This window comes from Scylla paramamosain, chromosome 26 (assembly GCF_035594125.1).
Source record: "Scylla paramamosain isolate STU-SP2022 chromosome 26, ASM3559412v1, whole genome shotgun sequence".
Lineage (NCBI taxonomy): Eukaryota > Metazoa > Arthropoda > Malacostraca > Decapoda > Portunidae > Scylla > Scylla paramamosain.
The window spans coordinates 13791412-13818863 of NC_087176.1; positions in this window are offsets into that span (position 1 = coordinate 13791412).

Here is a 27452-nt window from a genome sequence, read left to right on the forward strand (position 1 = left end):
AGGGCAATCACATTACATGGGAATAAAATCAATGTTTACCAAAAACTTGCCTTTAAGTGTTTTTGAACTCCTTATATACCAAAACGCTAAAACGCATGCAAAACACACTTTATGGAGAAACAGAATAACATTACAAGAAAAAACATGTATTTTGAGTGTTTTTGATCATGTTACCAATAAAACGCTTAAATACATGCTAAGAACCCTATTTGTCGGAAACGAAAGGACATTACGAGAAACGTGTATTATTAATGTTTTTAAATTCATTAAGTACCAAAAAGCTAAAAGCCACAAATAACTCTCTATTGATAAAAAATAAATAAATAAATAAATAAATACAATATTTTTTTCCTTCTTATTCATCTTCACAGGTACCGAGATGCCAAAATTCCAGCAAAATTCATGAAATTTTGTGAAATAAGAACATTATCAAAAAAGTTAATTTTAGCTTTTTTTTTTCTCAACTGTTCTGTAGCAAACCCTAAAGTGCATGCAAAACCACCTATATGGGGAAATCAAACGTCTTTGCCAGAAAACTGTCTTATGAGTGTTTTTCAGCATGTTAGGCACCAAAACGATAAATAACATGGAAGTCACTCTATATAGGTATCCAAAACAAAATTACTGAAAACGTGTCTTTTCGGTGTTTTACGTAGAAAAACGTAAAACAGATGGAAACCAACCAATATGAAAAAAAAATAGAATAACATTACAAAAAAGCTATATTTTGAGTGTTTTTGAGCTTGTTTCCTACAAAAAAAGTGAAATTGGATGCAAAACACTCCCTATTAGGAAACAAAAGGACATTACGAGAAACGTGTATAATGAGTGTCTTATCATTTTCGAGCAATAGAACTTCTATTTCACAAGAACCACAAGGCAAAAAGCGCAAAAACCTAGATACCAAAAGGCTGAAACTCATGAATAACAATCTTAATTGAGAAACAGAACAATCTTACCAAAAGCGTGTATTTTCAGTGTTTTTCACATTCTTAGTTAGAAAAATCCCAAATATCATGCGAAACTAGCTTTTTGTGGAAAAAAAATGACATTACCAGAAGTGTCTTTTGAGTGTTTTTGAGCGTGTTAGGCAATAAAGCACTAGAAAGCCGGGCAATCACATTACATGGGAATAAAACCAACTTTGACCAAGAACTTGCCATTATAAGTTTTTGAGCTCCTTACATACCAAAGCGCTAAAACGCATGCAAAACACTCCTTTATGGAGAAGCAGAAAAACATTGCAAAAAACATGTGTTTTAAGTGTTTTTGATCATGTTACCTATAAAAACGCTTAAATACCTGCAAAGAACCCTTTCTTTGGGAAACGAAAGGACATTACGAGAAACGTGTATTATGACTGTTTTTAAGTTCCTTAAGTACCAAAACGTTAAAACCCACAAATAACACTCTTTAAAGAGAAAAAAAAATAATAAAAAAATTCTGCTAAAATTCAGGGAATTTATGTGGAAAAAATAACATTATCAAAAAAGTTAATTATAGCTTTTTTTCAGACCCTAAAGTGAATGCAAAGCCACCTATATGAAGAAATTAAACGACTTTACCAGAAAACTGTCTTTTCAGTGTTTTTCAGCATGTTAGGCACCAAACCGATAAATAATATGGAAGTCAGTCAATATATATATATATATATATATATATATATATATATATATATATATATATATATATATATATATATATATATATATATATATATATATATATATATATATATATATATATATATATATATATATATATATATATATATATATATATATATATATATATATATATATATATATATATATATATATATATATATATATATATATATATATATATATATATATATATATATAGTGAAGTTTCTTATATACAAAAATGCTAAAACTCATGAATAACAATTTTAATTGAGAAACAGAACTACCTTACCAAATGTGTGTATTTTGAGTGTTTTTCACATTCTTAGTTACGAAAACCCCAAATTACATGCAAAACTAGCTTTATGTAGGAAAAAAAAATCACATTATCAGAAAAGTGTCTTTTGAGTGTTTTCGAGCGTGATATGTAACAAAGCACTTAAAAGTAGAATAATCACATTATATAGGAATAAAACCAACTTTTACGAAGAACTTGCCTTTAAGTGTTTTTAACTCCTTACATACCAAAACGCTAAAACGCAAGCAAAACACCCTTTATCTAGAAACAGAATAACATTACCAAAAACATGTATTTTGAGTGTTTTTGATCATATTACCTATAAAAACGCTTAAATACATGCAAAGAACCCTATATCTGTGAAACAAAAGGACATTACGAAAATCGTGTATTATGATTGTTTTTAAGTTCCTTAAGTACCAAAAAACTAAAACCCACAAATAGAGAAAAAATAAATAACAAAATATTTTTTTTTGTTATTCATCTACATAAGTATGAAGATGCCAAAATTCAGGGAAAATTCAGGGAAATTATGTAAAAAACACATTAAAAAAAAAATTTTAGCTTTTTCGGAATTATATACCAAACCCAGAATTGCATACAAAGCCACCTATATGGGGAAATTACACGAATTTACCAGAAATCTGAATATTACTGAAAATATTACTGAAAACGTGTCTTTTCAGTGATTTACCAAGAAAAACGCTAAAACGGATGCAAACCAACTAATAATAAGAAATAGAATAACATTACCATTTGAGTGTTTTTTGAGCTTGTTACCTACAAAAAAAATGCGAAAATGGATGGAAGCCACTCTATATTAGGAAACAAAAGAACATTACGAAAAACGTGTATAATGAGTTTCACACGAACCACAAGGCAAAAAACGCAAAAATTCGCGTATATAGAGAAGTTCCTTACATACCAAAATGCTGAAATGTATAAATAACACTTTTAATTGAGAAACAGAACTACCTTACCAAATGTGTGTATTTTGAGTGTTTTTCGCATTATTAGTTACGAAAATCCAAAAATACATGCGAAACTAGCTTTATGTGGGAAAAAAAATATATTACCAGAAAACTGTTTTTTGAATGTTTTTGAGCGTGATATGCAATAAAGCACTAAAAAGAAGAAAAAATCACATTGCATGAGAATAAAACCAACTTTTACGAAGAACTTTCCTATATTTTTTTTTTTTAACTCCTTACATACGAAAACGCTAAAACGCATGCAAAACACCCTTTATGTAGAAACAGAGTAACATTACCAAAAACATGTATTTTGAGTGGTTTTGATCATGTTATTCATAAAAACGCTTAAATACATGCAAAGAATCTTATGTTTGGGAAACGAAAGGATATTACGAGAAACGGGTATTATGAGTGTTTTTAAGTTCCTTAAGTACCAAAAAGTTAAAACCCACAAATAACACTCTTTATAGAGAGAAAAAAAAAAAATTTTTTTTTGTTATTCATCTTCATAGGTACCGAGATGCCAAAATTCTGTCAAAATTCCTGGAAATTTTGTAAAAAAAAATTATTATAAAAAAAAAATTAGCTTTTTTTCGGAGTTATGTACAAACCGTGAAGTGCATGCAAATCCACCTATATGGGGAAATTACACGACTTTACCAGAAACCTGTCTTTTGAGAGTTTTTCAGCAATTTCAACAATATTGCTGAAAACCTACATACCAAAACGCTAAAACGCATGCAAAACACCTTCTATGGAGAAAGAGAATAAAATTACCAAAAACATATATTTTGAAAGTTTTTGATCATGTTATCTATAAAAACGCTTAAATACATGCAAAGAACCTTATATTCGCGAAACGAAAGGACATTACGAGAAATGTTTATTATAAGTGTTTTTAAGTTCCTTAAATACCAAAAAGCTAAAACCCACAAATAACACTCTTTATTTAGAAAAAAAAAGAAAAAAAAAAAAATTTTTTTTTTTTCTTTTTTGTTATTCATCTTCATTGGTACCAAGATGCCAAAATTCTGGGAAAATTCAGGGCTATTACATGATCAAAGAAATTTATCAAAAAAGTTAATTTTAGCTTTTTTTTTCGGACTCTTATGCACCAAACCCTAAAGTGCATCCAAAGACTCCTATATGAGGAAATTAAACGACCTTACCAGAAATCTGTTTTTTGAGTGTTTTTCAGCATGTTAGGCACCAAAACGATAAATAATAAGGAACTCACTCTATATGAGAATCCAAAACAAAGTTGCTGAAAACGTGTTTTTTCTGTGTTTTACGTAGAAAAACGCTAAAACGGATGGAAACCAACCAATATCAAGAAATACAAAAACATTACCAAAAAGGTATATTTTGAGTGTTTTTGAGCTTGTTACCTACAAAAAAAAAAAACGCGAAAATTGATGCAAAGCACTCTATGTTAGAAAACGAAAGGACTTTGTAATATAAGTGTATAATGAGTTTTTTTTATAGTTCAAAAGAACCAAAAGGCAAAAAACACAAAAATTCGTGGATATGGAGAAGGTTCTCAGAAACCAAAATGCTGAAACTCATGAATAACACTCTTAATTGACAAACAGAACAACCTTACTAAATGCGTGCATTTTTAGTGATTTTCACATTCTTAGTTACCAAAACCCCAAATTGCATGCGAAAATAGATTTGTGGGAAAAAAAAAAGACTTTACCAGAAAACTGTTTTTTGAGTGTTTTTGAGCGTGATAGGCAATAAAGCACTAAAAAACAGGGCAATCATATTACATTGGAATAATACCAATTTATACCAAAAACTTGCCTCTAAGTGTTTTTGAGCTCCTTATATACAAAACCGCTAAAACGCATGCAAAAGAAACTTTATGGAGAAACAGAATAATTACCAAAAACATATATTTTGAGTGTTTTTGATCATGTTATCTATAAAAACGCTTAAATACATGCAAAGAACATTATGTTTGGGAAACAAAAGGACATTATAAGAAACGTGTATTATGAGTGTTTTTTAAGTTCCTTAAGTACCAAAAAGCTTTATTTAGGGCTCTTTATTTAGAAAATAAAAAATAAAAATTATATAAAAAATAGGATTTTTTTTTTGTTATTCATCTTCATAGGTACCGAGATGCAAAAATTCTGGGAAAATTCAGGGCAATCATATGATAAAAGAATATTATCAAAAAAGTTAAATTCAGCTTTTTTCTCGGACTGTTATGTACCAATCCCTAAAGTGCATGCAAAGCCTCCTATATGAGGAAATTAAACGACCTTACCAGAAATCTGTGTTTTGAGTGTTTTTTAGCTTGTTAGGCACCAAAACGATAAATAATAAGGAACTCACTCTATATGGGAATCCAAAACAAAGTTACTGAAAACGTGTCTTCTCAGTGTTTTACACTCTTTATAGTGAAACAGAATAAAATTACCAAAAACATGTATTTTGAGTGTTTTTGAGCTTGTTACCTACAAAAAATGCGGAAAATGATGCAAAGCACTCTATATTGGGAAACAAAAGGACATTGCAAGAAAAGTGTATAATGAGTGTTTTATAGTTCAAAAGAACCACAAGGCAAAAAAACAAAAAATCTCGTGTATATAGAGAGGTTTCCTAGATACAAAAATTGTAAAACTGATGTATAACACTCCTAATTGAGAAACAGAACAACCTTAATAAATGCGTGTATTTTGATTGCTTTTCACATTCTTAGTTACCAAAACCCCAAATTGCATGCGAAAATAGATTTGTGGGAAAAAAAAATGACTTTACCAGAAAAGTGTCTTTTGAGTGTTTTTGAGCGTGATAGGCAATAAAGCACTAAAAAGAAGGGCAATCTCATTACATTGGAGGAAACGAATTTTTACCAAGAACTTGCCTTTAAGTGTTTTTGAGCTCCTTATATACCAAAACACTAAAACGCATGCATAACACTCTTTATAGTGAAACAGAATAACATTACCAAAAACATGTATTTTGAGTGTTTTTGATCATGTTACCAATAAAAACGCTTAAATACATGCAAAGAACGGTATTTTTGGGAAACGAAAGGAGATTACGAGAAACGTGTATGTGAGTGTTTTTAAGATCATTAATTACCAAAAAGCTAAAAGCCACAAATAACACTCTTTATTGAGAAACAATGAATAGATAAAAAAAAATACATTTTTTTTTCTTTCTTATTCATCTTCACAGTTACCGATATGCCAAAATTCGGGCAAAATTCAGGAAATTATGTGAAATAAGAACATTATCAAAAAAAATAAATTTACCTTTTTTTTCGGACTGTTATGTACCAAACCCCTAAAGTGCATGCAAAACCACCTATAAGGGGAAATTAAACGTCTTTGCCAGAAAACGGTCTTATGAGTGTTTTTCAGCATGTTAGGAACCAACACGATAAATAACATGAAATTCAATCTATATGGGAATCCAAAACAAAATTACTAAAAACGTGTCTTTTCGGTGTTTTATGTAGAAAAACGCTAAAACGGATGCAAACCAACCAATATGAAGAAATAAAATAACATTACCAATGAGGTATATTTTGAGTGTTTTTGAAATTGTTACCTACAAAAAACGCGAAAATGGAGGGAAAGCACTCTATATTGGGAAGCAAAAGGACATTACAAGAAAGGTGTATAATGAGTGTTTTATAGTTTCACAAGAACTACAAGGCAAAAAACGCAAAAACTCGTGTATATAGAGAAGTTTCTTACATTAAAATATGCTGAAACTCTGGAACAAACCTCTTAATTGAGAAACAGAACAATCTTTCTAAATGCGTGTATTTTGAGTGCTTTTCACATTCTTAGTTACCAAAACCCAAAATTGCATGCGAAACCAGTTTTATGTGGGAAAAAAATGACATTACCAGAAAAATGTCTTTTGAGTGTTTTTGAGCGTGTTAGGCAGTAAAGCACTAAAAAGCAGGGCAAACACTTTACATTGGAATAAAACCAATTTTTCACAAGAACTTGCCTTTAAGTGTTTTTGAGCTCCTTATATATAAAAACACTAAAAGAAATGCAAAATACACTTTATGGTGAAACAGAACATTACCAAAAACATATATTTTGAGTGTTTTTGATCATGTTACCAATAAAACCACTGAAATACATGCAAAGAACCCTATTTTTGGGAAACGAAAGGACATTACGAGAAACGTGTATTATGAGTGTTTTTAAGTTCATTAAGTATGAAAAAGCTAAAAGCCACAAATTGCACTCTTTATTGAGAGAAAATAAACATATAAATAAAAAAATACTATATTTTTTTTCATTCTTATTCATATTCACAGGTAATGAGGTGCCAAAATGCGAGCAAATTTCAGGAAATTATAATTATGAAATAAGGACATTATCAAAAAAGTTAAATTCAGCTTTTTTTTTCGGACTGTTACGTACCAAACCCCTAAAGTGCCTGGAAAGCCACCTATATTGGGAAATTAAACCTCTTTGCCAGAAAACTGGCTTATGAAAGTTTTTCAGCATGTTAGGAACCAACACGATAAAACCCAAGGAAGTCAATTTATATGGGAATCTAAAACACAATTACTGAAAACGTGTCTTTTCTGTGTTTTACTTACAAAAACGCTAAAACGGATGCAAACCAACCAAAATGAAGAAATAGAATAACATTACCAAAGAGGTATATTTTGAGTGTTTTTGAAATTGTTACCTACAAAAAACGCGAAAATGGATGGAAAGCACTCTATATGGGGAAGCAAAAGGAAATTAGGAGAAACGTGTATAATGAGTGTTTTATAGTTTCCCAGGAACCACAAGGCAAAAAAGGTGAAAACTCGTGTATATAAAGAAGTTTCTTACATTCCAAAGTGCTGAAACTCATGAATAAGACTTTTAATTGAGAAACAGAACTATCTTACCAAATGTGAGTATTTTGAGTGTTTTTCACATTCTTAGTTACGAAAAACCGAAATCACAAGCAAAACTAGTTTTATGTAGGAAAAAATGACATTACCAGAAAAGTGTCTTTTGAGTGTTTTAGAGCGTCATATGCAACAAAGCACTAAAAAGTAGAACAATCACATTACATGGGAATAAAACCAACTTTTACCAAAAACATGCCTTTAAGTGTTTTTAACTCCATACATAACAAAACGCTAAAACGCATACAAAACACCCTTTATGGAGAAACAAAATAACATTACCAAAAACATGAGTTTTAAGTGTTTTTGATCATATTACCTATAAAAACGCTTAAATACATGCAAAGAACCTTATGTTTGTAAAACGAAAGGATATTACAAAAAATTGTGTATTGTGAGAGTTTTTAGGTTCCTTAAGCACCAAAAAGCTAAAACACACAAATAACACTCTTTATAGAGATAAAAAATAAAAATAAATAAATGAATACAATAATTTTTTGTTTTTGTTTTTCATCTTCATAGGTTCCGAGATGCTAAGATTCTGGCAAAATTCAGGGAAGTTTGGTAAAGAAAAAAAAATAATAATTTTAGCTTTTTTTCCGGAGTTATGTACCAAACCCTGAAGTGCATGCAAAGCCACCTATATGGAAAAATTACACGAGTTTACCGGAAACCTGTACCAGAAGCAATTTCAACAATATTACTGAAAACGAGTCTTTTCAGAGATTTACGAAGAAAAATGTTAAAACGGATGCAAACCAACCAATATGAAGAAATAGAATAACATTACCAAAAAGATATATTTTGAGTGTTTTTAAGCTTGTTACCTACAAAAAATGCAAAAATGTATAATGAGTGTTTTATAGTTTCACAAGAACCACAAGGCAATAAACGCAAAAACTCGTGTATATAGAAAAGTTTCTTACATACCAAAGTGATGAAATGCATGAATAACACTTTTAATTGAGAAACAGAACTTTTCTACCAAATTGTGTATTTTGAGTGTTTTTCACATTCATAGTTACGAAATTGCCAAATTACATGCGAAATTAGCTTTATGTGGGAAAAAAATGACATTACCAGAAAAGTGTCTTTTTGAGTGTTTTTGAGCGTAATATGCAACAAACCACTAAAAAGCAGAACAATCACATTACTTGGGAATAAAACCAACTTTTACGAAGAACTTGCCTTGAAGTGTTTTTTAACTCCTTACACATCAAAACGCTAAAACGCATGTAAAACACCCTTTATTGAGAAACATAATAACATTACCAAAAATATGTATTTTGAGTGTTTTTGATCATGTTACCTATAAAAACATGTAAAGAACCCTATGTTTCTATAAGAAAAGGACATTACGAAAATCCTGTATTATGAGTATTTTTAAGTTCCTTAAGTACCAAAAAGCTAAAACTCACAAATAACACTTTATAGAGAAAAACAAAATTTTTGTTATTCATCTTCATAGGTACCGAGATACCAAAATTCTGGAAAAAATCAGGGAAATTTTGTGAAAAAAAAATCATTAAAAAAAAATAATTTTAGCTTTTTTCCAGAATTATGTACCAAACCCTGAAGTGCATGCAAAGCCACCTATATGGAGAAATTACTCGACTTTACCAGAAACCTGTCTTTTGAGTGTTTTTTTCTGCAATTTCAACAATATTACTGAAAACGTGTCTTTTCAGTGATTTACGTAGAAAAACGCTAAAACGGATGCAAACCAAGCAATACGAAGAAATAGAATAACATTACCAAAAAGATATATTTTGATGTGTTTTTAAGCTTGTTACCTATAAAAAAATGCGATAATGCATGAAACGCACTCTATATTAGGAAAGAAAAGGACATTACGAGAAACGTGTATAATGAGTGTTTTATAATTTCACAAGAACCACAAGGTAAAAAACTCAAAAGCTCGTGTACATAAAGAAGTTTCTTACATACCAAAATGCTGAAACTCATGAATAACACTTTTAATTGAGAAACAGAACTACCTTACCGAATGTATGTATTAGAGAAGTTTCTTACATACCAAAATGCTGAAACTCATGAATAACACTTTAATTAAGAAAGAGAACAACCTTACTAAATGCCTGTATTTTGAGTGTTTTTCACATTCTTAGTTACCAAAACCCCAAATTCCATATGAAACTAGCTTTATATGGAAAAAAAAAAAAAAAATATTACTAGCAAATGTCTTTCGAGGGTTTTTGAGCGTGTTAGGCAATAAACCACTAAAAAGCAGGGCAATCACATTACATTTGAATAAAACCAACTTTTACCAAGAACAAAACACCTTTTATGGATAAACACAATAACATTACCAAAAACATGTATTTTTGAGTGTTTTTGATCATATTATCTATAAAAACGCTTAAATACATGCAAAGAACCTTATGTTTGGAAAACGAAAGGACATTACGAGAAATATGTATTATGAGTGTTTTTTTAGTTCCTTAAGTACAAAAAAGCTAAAACCCACAAATAACACTTTATTTAGAAAAAAAATAATAAAAAAATAAAAAAAAAAGGTTTTATTTTTATTTATTTATTTTTTTGTTATTCATCTTCATAGGTACCGAGATGCCAAAATTCTGGGAAAATTCCGGGCTATTATATGATAAAAGAAAATTATCAAAAAAGTTAATTTTAGATTTTTTTTCGGACTGTTTTATACCAAACCCTAAAGTGCATGCAAAGGCTCCTATATGAGGAAATTACACGACCTTAAAAGAAATCTGTCTTTTGAGTGTTTTGTTAGGCTCCAAAACAATAAATAAATAAGGAACTCACTCTATATGGGAATCCAAAATAAAACTACTGAAAACGTGTCTTCTGAGTGTTTTACGTAGAAAAACGCTAAAACGGATGCAAACCAACCAATATAAAAAAAAATAGAAAAACATTAACAAAAAGGTATATTTTGAGTGTTTTTGAGCTTGTTATCTACAAAAAACGAAAAAGTTGATGCAAAGCACTCTATATTAGGAAATAAAAGGACATTACAAGAAAAGTGTATCAGAAGTATTTTATAGTTCAAAAGAACCAAAAGGCAAAAAACGCAAAAACATTTATAATTTAGAAACAGAACAACCTTACTAAATGCGTATATTTTGAGAGCTTTTCACATTTTTGGTTACCAAAACCACAAATTGCATGCGAAACCAGCTTTATGTGAGAAAAAAATGACATTACGAGAAAAATGTCTTTTGAGTGTTTTTGAGCCTGATAGGCAATAAAGCACTAAAAAGCAGGGCAATCACATTATATTTGAATAAACCCAATTTTTTTTATCAAGAACTTGCCTTTAAGTGTTCTTGAGCTCCTTATATACTAAACCGTTAAAACACATGTAAAACAAACTTTATGGAAAAACAGAATAAAATTACCAAAAACATGTATTTTGAGTGTTTTTGATCATGTTATCTATAAAAACGCTTAAATATATATAATATATATATATATATATATATATATATATATATATATATATATATATATATATATATATATATATATATATATATATATATATATATATATATATATATATATATATATATATATATATATATATATATATATATATATATATATATATATATATATATATATATATATATATATATATATATATATATATATATATATATATATATATATATATATATATATATATATATATATATATATATAAAATATATACAAAAGAACCTTATGTTTTGGAAACAAAAGGACATTACGAGAAACGTATATTATAAGTGTTTTTAAGTTTGTTAAGTACCAAAAACCTAAAACCCACTCTTTATTTAGAAAAAAAATAAAAAATAAATAAAAAATAGGAATTTTTTTTTTTCGTTATTTATCTTCATAGGTACCGAAATGCCAAAATTCAGGGAAAATTCAAGGCAATTATATGATAAGAGAATATTATGAAAAAAGTTAATTTTAGCTTTTTTTTCGGACTGTTATGTAGCAAACACTAAAGTGCATGCAAAGCCTCCTATATGAGAAAATTAAACGACCTTACAGGAAATCGGTCTTTTGTGTGTTTTTCAACATGTTAGGCACCAAAACGATAAATAATAAAGAACTCACTCTATATGGGAATCCAAAACAAAATTACTGAAAATGTATCTTCTCAGTGTTTTACGTAGAAAAACGCAAAAACTCGTGTATATAAAGAAGTTTCTTAGATACCAAAATGTTGAAACACATGAATAACAATCTTAATTCAGAAACAGAACAACCTTAGCAAATGCCTGAATTTTGAGTGTTTTTCATATTCCTAGTTAGCAATACCCAAAATAGCATGCGAAACTAGCTTTTTGAGGGAATAAAAAAAATTTTACCAGAAGTGTCTTTTAATTGTTTTTGAGCGTGTTAGGCAATGAAGTACTAAAAAGCAGGGTAATCACATTACATGGGAATAAAACCAAGAGTTTTACCAAGAACTTGCCAATATGTGTTTTTGAGCTCCTTACATACTAAGCCGCTAAAACGCATGGAAAACAAACTTTATGGAGAACAAGAATAAAATTACCAAAAAGATGTATTTTGAGTGTTTTTGATAATGTTATCTATAAAAACGCTTAAATACATGCAAAGAACCTTATGTTTGGGAAACGTAAGGACATTACGAGAAACGTGTATTATGAGTGTTTTTAAGTTCCTTAACTACCAAAAAGCTAAAACCCACAAATAACACTCGTTATTTAGAAAAAAAAAAAATAAATAAATAAAAGATTTTCTTTTTTTTTTTTGTTATTCACCTTCATAGGTACCGAGATACCAAAATTCTGGGAAAAATTAGGGCAATTATATGATAAGAGAATATTATCAAAAAGACTGTTATTTGCTTTTTGTCGGACTGTTATGTACCAAACACTAAAGTGCATGCAAAGCCTCCCATATGAGGAAATTAAACGACCTTACCAGAAATCTGTGTTATGAGTGTTTTCAGCATGTTAGGCACCAAAAGGATAAATAATGAGGAACTCACTCTATATGGCAAACCAAAACAAAATTACTGAAAACGTGTCTTCTCAGTGTTTTACGTAGAAAAACGCTAAAACGGATGCAAAGCAACCAATATCAAGAAATAGAAAAACATTACCAAAAAGGTATATTTCTGAGTGTTTTTGAGCTTGTTACCTACAAAAAAAAAACGCGAAAATTCATTCAAAGTACTCTATATTTGGAAACAAAGGGACATTGCGAGAAAAGTGTATAATGAATGTTTTATAGTTCAAAAGAATCACAAGGCAAAAAAAGCAAAAACTCGTGCTAAAACTTCTTTATAGAGAAAAAAAAAAAATAAATAAATGAATAAAAAATTAGGATTTTTTTTTAATTCTTCTTCATTGGTACCGAGATGCTAAAATTCTGGCAAAATTCAGGGAAATTATGTGAAAAAAAAACATTATCAAAAAAGTTAATTTCAGCTTTTTTTTCGGACTGTTTTGTACCAAACCCTAAAGTGCATGCAAAGCTAACTATATGAGGAAATTAAACGACTTTACGAGATACCTGTGTTGTGAGTGTTTTTCAGCATTAATTAATATGAAAGTCATTCTATGTGGGAATCCAAAACAAAATTACTGAAAAGAGTCTTTTCCGAGTTTTACGTAGAAAAACGCTAAAACGGATGCAAACCAACCAATATGAAGAAATAGAATAACATTACCAAAAATTTACATTTTGAGTGTTTTTGAGCTCTTTACTTACAAAAAACGTGAAAATGGATGCAAAGCTCTCTATATTGGTTAACAAAAGGACATTACGAGAAATGTGTATAATGAGTGTTTTATAGATTCTGAAGAACCACAAGGCAAAAAACGCAAAAAGTCGTATATATGGAGAAGTTTCTTAGATACCAAAATGCTGAAACTCCTGAATAATACTCTTAATTGAGAAACAGAACAACCTTACGAAATGCGTGTATTTTGAGTGTTTTTCACATTCTTAGTTACCAAAACCCCAAATTGCATGTGAAAGTAGCTTTATGTGGGAAAAAAATGACATTACCAGAAAAGTGTCTTTAAAGTGTTTTTTTTTAGCATGATAATCAATAAAGCAATAAAAATCACATTACATAGGAATAAAACCAACTTTTAGCAAGAACTTGCCTTTAAGTGTTTTTGAGCTCCTTATATACCAAAACGCTAAAAAAAAAGGCATGCAAAACACCCTACATGGAGAAACATCATAACATTACCAAAAACATGTATTTTGATTGTTTTTGATCATGTTACCTATAAAAGCGCTTAAGTACATGCAAAGAACCTTATGTTTGAGAAACAAAAGAACATTTCGAGAAACGTGTATTATGAGTGTTTTTTAAGTTCCTTAAGTACCAAAAAGCTAAAACCCACAAATAACACTCTTTATAGAGAAAAAAAAAGTAAAAAAAATAGTAATGTTTTTTTTTTGTTATTCATCTTCATAGGTACCGAGATGCCAAATTTCTGGAGAAATTCAAGGAAATTATGTGAAAAAAGAATATTATGAAAAAAAGTTAATTTATCTTTTTTTTTTCGGACTGTTATGTACCAAACCCTAAAGTGCATCCAAAGCCTCCTATATTGGGAAATTAAACGATTTTACCAGAAACCTGTCTTTTGAGTGTTTTTTAGCATGTAAGGCACCAAAACGATAAATAATATGGAAGTCACAGAAAATGTGAATCCATCACAAAATTACTGAAAAAAAAGTCTTTGAAGTGTTTTTACGTAGAAAAACGCTAAACAGGATGCAAACCAATGAATTTGAAGAAATAGAATAATATTACCAAAAAGGTATATTTTTAATGTTTTTGAGCTTCTTACCTTCAAAAAATGCGAAAATGGATGGAAAGCACTCTATATTGGGATACAAAAGGACATTACGAGAAATGTGTATAATGAGTGTTTTATAGTTTCACAAGAACCACAAGGCAAAAAACGGAAAAACTCGTGTATATAAAGAATTTTCTTAGATACCAAAATGCCGAAACTCAGGAATAACACTCTTAATTAAGAATACAGAACAACTTTACCAAATGCGTGTATTTTGAGTGCTTTTCACATTCTTAGTTACCAAAACCCCAAATTGCATGCGAAATTAGCTTTATGTGGGAAAAAAAGGACATTACCAAATAGTTTTTAAGCGTGATAGGCAATAAAGCAGTAAAAAGCACGGGAATCACATTACATGGGAATAAAACGAACTTTTACCAAGAACTTGCCTTTAACTGTTTTTGAGCTCTTTACATACCAAAACGCTTAAACGCATGCAAAACACCCTTTATGGAGAAACAGAATAATATTACCAAAAAACATGTATTTTGAGTGTTTTTCATCATGTTACCTATAAAAAAAGCTAAAATACATGGAAAGAACCCTATGTTTGGAAAATGAAAGGACGTTACGAGAAACGTGTATTATGAGTTTTTTTTAAGTTCGTTAAGTATGAGAAAGCTAAAACCCACAAATAACACTCTTTATAGAGTATTTTCGTACCTAACAATGTGAAAAACTCTCAAAAAGCACATTTTTAGTAATCGTGTTCTTTTCTCCATATAGACTGTTCTTCAATGCGTCAAATAGATCTTGGTACCTAAGAAATAAAAAAAAAAACACTTATTATAAAAGTTTCTTCTAATGTCTTTCCGTTTCCTCATGCAAAATATTTTGCATGCATTTATGTTTCTTTTTATATGTATAAAGAAAAAAATTTGTTTATGGTAATAAAGGGTGTTTTGCATACATCTCAGCGTTATGGTACGTAAGTTGCTGAAAATACCCAAAAGATAAATTTTTTGGTCGACTTTTTCTTTCATATAGGTAGCTTTCCATGCTTTTTATAACTTTAGTACCTAACAATAGCTATCGACACTCAAAAGACATGTTTCTGGAAATATCGTTTGATCTCCCCATAGATGGTGCTCTGGAGTCATTTTGACGTTTTGATACATAAAATTGTGAAAAACACAAAATAAACGTTTTTTGGTAATGTTCTGTTTCTCCATATACAGTGGTACTAAATAGTTTTCGCGTTTGGTGCCTAAGACGCTCAAAAACACTAATGGCATCTTTCTCGTAATATCCTTTATTTTATCCATATTGGGTGATTTCCTTGCATTTTACCGTTTTTGTTACGTAACAATGTGAAAAAACACTCAAAATATACGTTTTCGGTAATGTTCTTCTGTTTCTTCATATATAATGTTATACATGCGTTTCTGCATTTTGCTACCTAAGAATCTCAAAAACACTGATAAATGAAGTGTCTTTTTATTTCTTTTTGTATCGCCATTTAGGATGTTTTGCATGCATTTTTGCTTTTTTTTTTTATACGTAAGATAAAAAAAAAACTCAAAATCCACGTTTCTGGTAATGTTATTCTGTTTCTCCATAAAATGTGCTTTACATGCATTTTAGCGTTTTGGTACGTAAGTAGCTCTAAAACTCTCAAAAGACACGCTTTTGGTAATGTCTTGCTTTTCCAAAAAGGGAGCTTTCGTTGCTTTTTAGCGTTTTGGTATCTAATATTGTTTTGTTTCTCTAAAGAGAGTATTATTTATGCATTTTCGCGTTTTGGTACCTGAGAAGCTCAAAAACACTCTTTATATAAGTTTCTCATAATGTCGTTGGTTACTTTTTTTTTTTTGCGTAACAAGCTCAAAACATTGAAAATACACGCTTTTTTGGTAATGTTATTCAGTTTTTCCAAAGCGTTTTGGATGCGTTTAAATGTTTTTGTATGTAAGTAGCTCATAAGCACTGAAATTAAAAGTTTTTGTAATCTTTTGTGTTCTCTTATAGGGTGCTTTCCTTGGTTTTTAGCTTCTTGGTACCTAAGGACATGTTTCTGGAAATGTTTCCTTTCCCCATATAGTATGCTTTGCATGCATTTTCGCGTTGCGGTACCTAATAACGTGAAAAAAGCCTTAAAACACAAGGGTTGGTTAATCTTGTTCCGTTTCTCCACATAGAGTATTATTCATACGTTTTAGTGTTCTGGTACCTATCAAGCTCAATACTACTCAAAATATACGTTTCTTTTAATGTTTTCTTTTCCCCTTTTAGGGTTATTTGCATGTATTTTATCTTTTTTGTACGTAACAGGCGCAAAACCTCTCAAAATGCATGTTTTTGGTAAAGCTGTTGAGTTTCTCCATAAAGTGTGTTTGCAACCGTTTTAGCGGTTTGGTATGTAAGTACCTCAAAACACTTAATGTTTTCCCATTTTCGACACTTTCCATGCTTTTTAAGAGCTTTTTGTGCCTAACACACTCATAAACTCTCAAAAGACATGTTTCTGGAAATGTTTATTTTCCCCATATCGGGTGCTTTGCATGCATTTTGGCGTTTTGATACCTAACAAAGCTAAATACACTTAAAATGCACGTTTTCTTCATACAGAAGGCAAATCGTGCGTTTTATCGTTTCGGTACCTAATAAGGTAAAAAAAAAAACTCATAATACTGGTTTCTCTTAATGTCTTTTCCTTTTCTTATTTGGGTACTTTATATGCATTTTGAGGCTTTTGTACATAACAAGCTGAAAAATCGCTGAAAATGCTCGTTTTTGGTAATGTTTTTATGTTTCTGCAGGAAGGGTGTTTTGCATGTCTTATCGTTTTGGTACATTATAAATTTAAAAACTTCCAAAGCGTGTTAGGCAAAAAAGCACTAAAAAGGCATGGCAATCACATTACATTGGAATAAAACCAATTTTTAACAAGAACTTGCCTTTAAATGTATTTGAGCTCCTTATATACCAAAACACTAAAATGCATGCAAAATAAACTTTATGGTGAAAAAGAATAACATTACCAAAAACATACATTTTGATTGTTTTTGATCATGTTACCAATAAAAACGCTTAAATACATGCAAGAAACCCTATTTTTGGGAAACGAAAGGACATTACGAGAAACGTGTATTATGAGTGTTTTTAAGTTCATTAAGTACGAAAAAGCTAAAAGCCACAAATTACACTCTTTATTGAGAAAAAATAAATAAATAAATAAAAAAATACGATATTTATTTTTTTCATTCTTATTCATCGTCACAGGTAACGAGGTGCCAAAATTTGGGCAAAGATCAGGAAATTATATGAAATAAGAATATTATCAAAAAAGTTAAATTTAGCTTTTTTTCGGACTGTTATGTACCAAACCCCTAAATTGCCTACAAAGCCACCTATATGGGGAAATTAAACGTCTTTCCCAGAAAACTGTCTTATGAGTGTTTTCCAGCATGTTAGGAACCAACACGATAAAACCCAAGGAAGTCAATCTATATGGGAATCCAAAACAAAATTACTGAAAACGTGTCTTTTCGGTGTTTTACGTAGAAAACGCTAAAACGGATGCAAACCAACCAAAATGAAGAAGTAGAATAACATTACCAAAAAGGTATATTTTGAGTGTTTTTGAAATTGTTACCTACAAAAAACGCGAAAATAGATGGAAAGCACTCTATATTGGGAAGCAAAAGGCACCAAAAAAGCATGTTAGGCAAAAAAATGATAAATAATATGAAAGTCACTCTATATGGAAATCCAAAACAAAATTCCTGAAAACGTGTCTTTTAAAAGATTTACGTAGAAAAACAGATGCAAACCAACCAATATGAAGAAGTAGAATAACATTACCAAAAAAGTATATTTTTTGTGTTTTTGAGCTTGTTACATAAAAAAAAACGCGAAAATGGATGCAAAGCACTCTATATAAGAAAAAAAAGGACATAACGAGAAACGTGTATAATGAGTGTTTTATAGTTTCACCAGAATCACAAGGCAAAAAACGCAAACACTCGACTGTATGGAGAAGTTTCTAAGATACCAAAATACTGAAGCTCATGAATAACACTCTTAATCAAGAAACAGAACAACCTTACTAAATGCGTGTATTTTGAGTGTTTTTTTTTACATTCTTAGTTACCTAAACCCTAAATTCTATGCGAAACTAGCTTTATGTGGAAAAAAAATGACATTACCGGAAAAGTGTCTTTGAGTGTTTTTGAGCGTGTTAGGCAATAAAGCACTGAAAAGCAGACCAATCACATTACATGGGAATAAAACCAACTTTTACGAAGAACTTGCCTTTTAGTGTTTTTGACACGCATTTAGTAAGGTTGATCTGTTTCTCAATTAAGAGTGTTATTCATGAGTTTCAGCATTTTGATATACAGGAAACTTCTCCATATACACGAGTTTTTGCGTTTTTTGCCTTTTGTTTTTTTTTGAACTATAAAACATTCATTATACACTTTTCACGCAATGTCCCTTTCTTTCCCAATATAGAGTGCTTTATATCAATTTTCTCGTTTTTTTTTTTTTTGTAGGTAACAAGCTTAAAAACACTCAAAATATACATTTTTGGTTATGTTTTTTTGCTTCTTGATATTGGTTGGTTTGTATCAGTTTTAGCGTTTTTCTACGTGAAACACTGAGAAGACACGTTTTCAGTAATTTTCATTTGGATTCCCACATAGAGTGAGTTCCTTACTATTTATCGTTTTGGTGCCTAACATGCTAAAAACACTCAAAAGACAGATTTCTGGTAAGGTGTTTAATTTCCTCATATGGGAGGCTTCGCATGTCTTTTCAGTGTTTGTGAGCGTGTCACGCAATAAAGCCCTAAAAGCCAGGGCAATCACGTTACATGGAAAAAAAAAATAAATTTACCAAGAACTTACCTTTAAGTGTTTTTGAGCTATTTACATACCAAAACACTAAAACGCATGCAAAATACATTTTATTGAGAAACAGAATAACATTACCAAATACATGTATTTTGAGTGTTTTTGATCATGTTATCTATAAAAAGGCTTAAATACATGCAAAGAACCTTATGTTTGGGAAAAAAAGGAACATTACGAAAAACGTGTATTATGAGTGATTTTTAAGTTCCTTCAGTACCAAAAAGCTAAAACCCACAAATAACACTCTTTAGAAAAAAAAAAAAATCAATAAAAAATTGAAAAAATGGGATTTTTTGGGGGGGTTCTTAATCTTCATAGGTAACGAGATGCCAAAATTCTGCCAAAATTCAGGGAATTTATGTGGAAAAAAGAACATTATCATAAAAGTTAATTATGGCTTTTTAATCGGATTGTTATGTAGCAAACCCTAAAGTGCATGCAAAGATACTTATATAGGGAAATTAAACGACTTTACCAGACACCTGTCTTTTCAGTGTTTTTCAGCATGTTAGGCACCAAAACGATAAATAATTTGGAAGTCAGTCAATATGTGAATCCAAAAGAAAATTACTGAAAACGTGTCTTTTCAGTGTTTTACGTAGAAAAACGCTAAAGCGGATACAAACCATCCTATATGAAGAAATAGAATAACTTTACAAAAGAGATATATTTTGAGTGTTTTTGAGCTTGTTACCTACAAAAAATGCAAAAATTGATGTAAAGATCTGTATATTAGGAAACAAAAGGACATTACGAGAAACGTGTATAATGAGTGTTTTTTTTTTAGTTTTATAAGAACCACAAGGCAATAAACGCAAAAACTCGTGTATATAGAGAATTTTCTTACATACCAAAATGAATAAATGCATGAATAAGACTTTTAATCGATAAACAGAAATACCTTACCAAATTGTGTATTTTGAGTGTTTTTTACATTCTTAGTTACGAAAATGCCAAATTACATGCGAAACTAGCTACATGTGGGAAAAAAAAATGACATTACCAGAAAAGTGTCTTTTGGGTGTTTATCATCGTGATATGGAACAAAGCACTAAAAAGCAGAAAGATCACATTACATGGGAATAAAACCAACTTTTACGAAGAATCTGCCTTTAAATATTTTTTAACCCCTTATATACCAAACCGCTAAAACGCTTGCAAAATAAACTTTATAGAGAAACAGAATAACATTACCAAAAACATGTATTTTGAGTGTTTTTGATCATGTTATCTATAAAAACGCTTAAGTACATGCAAAGAACATTATGTTTGGGAAACAAAAGGACATTACGAGAAACGTGTATTATGAGTGTTTTTTTTAAGTTCCTTAAGTAACAAAAAGCTAAAACACACAAATAACACTCTTTATTTAAAAAAAAAACATAAAAAAATAAATACATAAAAAATAAAATAAATAGGATTTTTTTTTTTTGTTATTCATCTTCAAAGGTACCGAGATGCTAAAATTCTGGGAAAATTCAGGGCAATTATGTGATAAAAGAATATTATCAAAAAAGTTAATTTCAGCTTTTTTTTTTTTTTTCGGACACTTATGTACGAAACCCTAGAGTGCATGCAAAATTAAATGACCTTACCAGAAATCTGTGTTTTTAGTGTTTTTTTAGCATGTTAGGCACCAAAACGAAAAATACTAAGGAACTTACTCTAAATGGGAATCCAAAACAAAGTTACTGAAAACGTGTCTTCTCAGTGTTTTACGTAGAAAAAACATTAAAACGGATGGAAACCAACCAATATCAAAAAATAGAAAAACGTTACCAAAAAGGTATATTTTGAATGTTTTTGAGCTTTTTACCTACAAAAAACGCGAAAATTGATGCAAAGCACTCTATATTGGGACACAAAAGGACACTGCAAGAAAACTGTATAATGAGTGTGTTATAGTTCAAAAGAACCACAAAGCAAAAAAAGCAAAAACTCGTGTATATGGAGCGATTTCCTAGATACCAAAATGCTGAAATTCATGAATAACACTCTTAATTTAAAAAACAGATCAACCTTGCTAAATGCGTGTATTTTGAGTGTTTTTCACATTCTTAGTTACCAAAACACCAAATTGCATGCCAAACCACCTTTATGTGAGAAAAGAAAATGACATTACCAGAAAAGTGTATTTTAAGTGTTTTTGAGCGTGATAGGCAATAAAGCACTAAAAAGCAGGGCAATCATATTACATTGGAATAACACCAATTTATACCAAAAACTTGCCTTTAAGTGTTTTTGAGCTCCTTACTCGTATATACAAAACTGCTAAAACGCATGGAAAACACACTTTATGGAGAAACAGAATAACATTACCAAATACATGTATTTTCAGTGTTTTTGATCATGTTATCTATAAAAACACTTAAATATATGCAAAGAACATTATGTTTGGGAAAGAAAAGGACCTTACGAGAAACGTGTATTATGAGTGTTTTTTAAGTTCCTTAAGTACCAAAAAGCTAAAACCCAAAAATAACACTCTTTATTTAAAAAATAATAAAATAAAAAAAATAGGATTTTTTTTTATTTTTTTATTCATCTTCATAGGTACCGAGATGCCAAAATTCTGGGAATATTCAGGGCAGTCATATGATAAAACAATATTATCAAAAAAGTTAATTTCAGCTTTTTTTTCGGACTGTTATGTACCAAACCCTAAAGTGCATTCAAAGCCTCTTATATAAGGAAATTAAACGACCAGAAATCTTTGTTTTGGGTGTTTTTTTTTAGCATGTTAGGCACCAAAACGATAAGTAATAAGGAACTCACTCTATATGGGAATCCAAAACTAAGTTATTTAAAACGTGTCTTCTCAGTGTTTTACGTAGAAAAACGCTAAAAGGGATGCAAAGTAACCAATATCACGAAATAGAAAAAACGTTACTAAAAAGGTATATTTTGAGTGTTTTTGAACTGGTTACCTACAAAAAACGCGAAAATTGATGCAAAGCACCCTATATTGGGAAAGAAAAGGACATTGCAAGAAAAGTGTATAATGAATGTTTTATAGTTCAAAAGAACCATAAGGTAAAAAAAGGAAAATCTCGTGTATATGGAGAGGTTTCCTAGATACCAAAATGCTAAAACTCATGTATAATACTCTTAATTGAGAAACAGAACATCCTTAATAAATGCATGTATTTTGAGTGCTTTTAACATTCTTAGTTACCAAAACCCCAAATTGCATGCGAAAATAGATAGTAGGAAAAAAAAAAAGATTTTACTAGAAAAGTGTCTTTTGAGTATTTTTGAGCCAGATAGGCAATAAAGCACTAAAAAGGAGGGCAATCACATTACATTGGAGTAAAACGAATTTTTACCAAGAACTTGCCTTTAAGTGTTTTTGAGATCCTTATATACCAAAACACTAAAACGCATGCAAAACACACTTTATGGTGAAACAGAATAACATTACCAAAAACATGTATTTTGAGTGTTTCTGATCATGTTACCAATAAAAACGCTTAAATACATGCAAAGAACACTATTTTTTTAGAAAGGAAAGGAGATCACGAGAAACGTATATTATGAGTGTTTTTATATATATTATGAGTGTTCGTTATTTACCAAAAAGCTAAAAGCCACAAATAACACTCTTTCTTGAGAAACAATAAATAAATAAAAAAAGATACGATATTTTTTTTTCTTTCTTATTCTTCACAGGTACCGATATGCCAAAATTCGGGCAAAATTTAGGAAATTATGTGAAATAAAAACATTATCAAAAAAGTTAAATTTAGCTTTTTTTTTGGACTGTTATGTACAAAACCCCTAAAATGCATGCAAAGCCACCTATAAGGGGAAATTAAACGTCTTTGCCAGAAAACGGACTTATGAGTGTTTTTCAGCATCTTAGGAACCAACACGATAAATAACATGGAAGTCAATCTATATGGGAATCCAAAACAGAATTTCTAAGAACGTGTCTTTTCGGTGTTTTACGTAGAAAAACGCTAAAACGGATGCAAACCAAGCAATATCAAGAAATAAAATAACATTACCAAAAAGGTATATTTTAAGTGTTTTTGAAATTGTTACCTACAAAAAACGCGAAAATGGATGGAAAGCACTCTATATTGGGAAGGAAAAGGACATTACGAGAAACGTGTATAATGAGTGTTTCATAGTTTCACAAGAACTACAAGGCAAAAAACGCAAAAACTCGTGTAAATAAAGAAATTTCTTACATTCTAAAATGCTGAAACTCTGGAACAACACTCTTAATTGAGAAACAGAACAATCTTACTAAATGCGTTAATTTTGAGTTCTTTTCACATTCTTAGTTACTAAAACCCCAAATTGCATGCGAAACCAGCTTTATGACATTACCAGAAAAATGTCTTTTGAGTGTTTTTGAGCGTATTAGGCAATAAAGCACTAAAAAGCAGGGCAAACACATTATATTGGAATAAAATCAATTTTTAACAAGAACTTGCCTTTAAGTGTTTTTGAGCTCCTTATATACCAAAACACTAAAACGCATGCAAAATACACTTTATGGTGAAACAGAAGAACATTACCAAAAACATGTATTTTGAGTGTTTTTGATCATGTTACCAATAAAAACGCTTAAATACATGCAAAGAACCCTATTTATGGGAAACGAAAGGACATTACTAGAAACGTGTATTATGAGTTTTTAAGTTCCTTAAGTACCAAAAAAGCAAAAACTCACAAATAACACTCTTTATAGAAAATTTTTTTTTATTTTTTTTATTCATCTTTATAGGTACTAAGATGCCAAAATTCTGGCAATATTCTTTGGGAATCGAATTGAGGGAATTGAGTGTCTTTCACCAAAAATGGATGCAAAGCACTCCCTATTGGGAAAGAAAAGGACATTATGAGAAACATGTATAATGTATAAACATGTATTTTCGGGCAAAAGAACTTTTGATTCAAAAGAACCACAAGGCGAAAAACGGAAAAATTCGAATATATAGAGACGTTTTTTTAGATACCAAAATGCTGAAACTCATGAATAACAATCTTAATTAGGAAACAGAACAACATTACCAAATGCATGTATTTTGAGTGTTTTTTTCACATTCTTCGCAAAACCCTAAATAGCATGCGAAACTAGTTTTATGTGGGAATAAATGATATTACCAGAAATATCTTTTCAGTGTTTTTGAGCGTGTTAGGCAATAAAGCACTGAAAAGCAGGGCAATCATATTACATTGGAATAAAACCAACTTTTACCAAGAACTTGCCTTGAAGTGTTTTTCAGATCCTTACATACCAAATCTCTAAAACGCATGTAAAACACTCCTTTATGGAGAAGCAGAATAACATTACCAAAAACAAGTGTTTTGAGTGTTTTTCATCATGTTACCTATAAAAACGCTTAAATACATGCAAAGATCCCCATATTTGGGAAACGAAAGGACATTACGAGAGATGTGCATTATGAATGTCTTTAAGTTCCTTAAGTACCAAAACGTTAAAACCTACAAATAACACTCTTTATAGAGAAAAAAATAATAAATAAAAAAATAGCATTTTCAATTTTTAGTTATTGATGTTCATTTACCAAGATGACAAAATTCTGCCAAAATTCAGGGAAATTATATGGAAAAAACATTATCGAAAAAGTTAATTTTACCTTTTTTTTCGGAGTTATGTTCCAAACCATAAAGTGTATGCAAAGCCACCTATCTGATAAAATTTAACGACTTTACAAGAAACCTGTCTTTTGAGTGTTTTTCTGCATGTTAGGCACCAAAACGATAAATAATATGAAAGTCACTCTATATAAAAATCCAAAACAAAATTTCTGAAAGTGTCTTTTAAAAGATTTACGTAGAAAAACGGTAAAACGGATGCAAACCAACCAATATGTAGAAATAGAATAACATTACCAAAAAAGTATATTTTGTATGTTTTTTAGCTTGTTACATAAAAAAAAACGCGAAAATGGATGCAAAACACTCTATATAAGAAAAAAAAGGACAAAACGAGAAACGTGTATAATGAGCCAGAATCACAAGTCAAAAAACGCAAAAACTCGACTGTATGGAGAAGTTTCTAAGATACCAAAATACTGAAACTCATGAATAACACTCTTAATCAAGAAACAGAACAACATTACTAAATGCGTGTATTTTGAGTGATTTTTTTTTTTACATTCTTAGTTACCAAAACCCCAAATTCCATGCAAAACTAGCTTTATGTCGGATAAAAATGACATTACCAGAAAAGTGTCTTTGAGTGTTTTTTGAGCGTGTTAGGCAATAAACCACTAAAAAGCAGGGCAATCACATTACATGGGAATAAAACCAACTTTTACGAAGATCTTGCCTTTTAGTGTTTTTGATACGCATTTAGTAAGGTTGCTCTGTTTCTCAATTTAGAGTGTTATTCATGAGTTTCAGCATTTTGGTATATAGGAAGCTTCTCCATATACACGAGTTTTTGCGTTTTCTGCCTTGTGTTTTTTTTTTAACTATAAAACATTATACACTTTTATTATTATATTTTATATATACTTATATTATATATATATTTATATTTTATTATTATTATACACTTTTCTCGCAATGTCCTTTTCTTTCCAAATATAGAGTGCCTTGTATCAATTTTCAAGTTTTTTGTAGGTAACAAGCTCAAAAACACTCAAAATATTCATTTTTGGTAATGTTTTTCTGCTTCTTGGTTTATATCAGTTTTAGCGTTTTTTCTATGAAAAAACACTGAGAAGACACGTTTTCAGTAATTTTCTTTTCGATTCCCACATAGACTGAGTTCTTATTATTTATCGTTTTGGTGCCTAACATGCTGAAAAACACTCAAAAGACAGATTTCTGGTAAGGTCTTTAATTTCCTCATATGGGAGGCCTTAAACGCCAGGGCAATCACATTACATAGGAATAAAACTAAATTTTACCAAGAACTTACCTTTAAGTGTTTTTGAGCTCGTTACATACCAAAACGCTAAAACGTATGGAAAATACATTTTATGGAGAAATAGAATAACATTACCAAATACATGTATTTTGAGTGTTTTTGATCATGTTATCTATAAAAACGCTTAAATACATGCAAAGAACCTTATATTTACGAAACGAAAGAACATTACGAGAAACGTGTATTATGAGTGATTTTTAAGTTCCTTATAACAGTTCGAACTGTTATATACCAAACCCTAAAGTGCATGCAAAGCCTTCTATATGAGGAAATTAAACGACATTAAAAGAAATGTCTTTTGAGTGTTTTTCAGAATGTTAGGCACCAAAACGATAAATAAATAAGTAACTCACTCTATATGGGAATCCAAAACAAAACTACTGAAAACGTGTCTTCTCAGTGTTTTACGTAGAAAAACGCTAAAACATATGCAAACCAACCAATATAAAAAAAATAGTAAAACTACCAAAAAGGTACATTTTGAATGTTTTGAGCTTATTACCTACAAAAAACGCAAAAAATTGATGCAAAATACTCTATATTAGGAAATAAAAGGACATTGCAAGAAAAGTATATAATAAGTGTTTTATAGTTCAAAAGAACCAAAAGGCAAAAAACGCAAAAACTTGTGGATATGGAGAAGTTTCTTAGATACCAAAATACTGAAACTCATGAATAACATTCCTAATTGAGAAACAGAACAACCTTACTAAATGCGTGTATTTTGAGAGCTTTTCACATTCTTAGTTACCAAAACCCCAAATTGCATGCGAAACCAGCTTTATGTGAGAAAAAAATGACATTACGAGAAAAATGTCTTTTGAGTGTTTTTGAACCTGATAGGCAATAAAGCACTAAAAAGCAGGGCAATCACATAACATTTGAATAAAACCAATTTTTATCAAGAACTTGCCTTTAAGTGTTTTAGAGATCCTTATATACTAAACTGCTAAAAACGCATGCAAAACAAACTTTATGGAGAAACAGAATTAAATTACCATAAACATGTATTTTAAGTGTTTTTGATCATGTTATCTA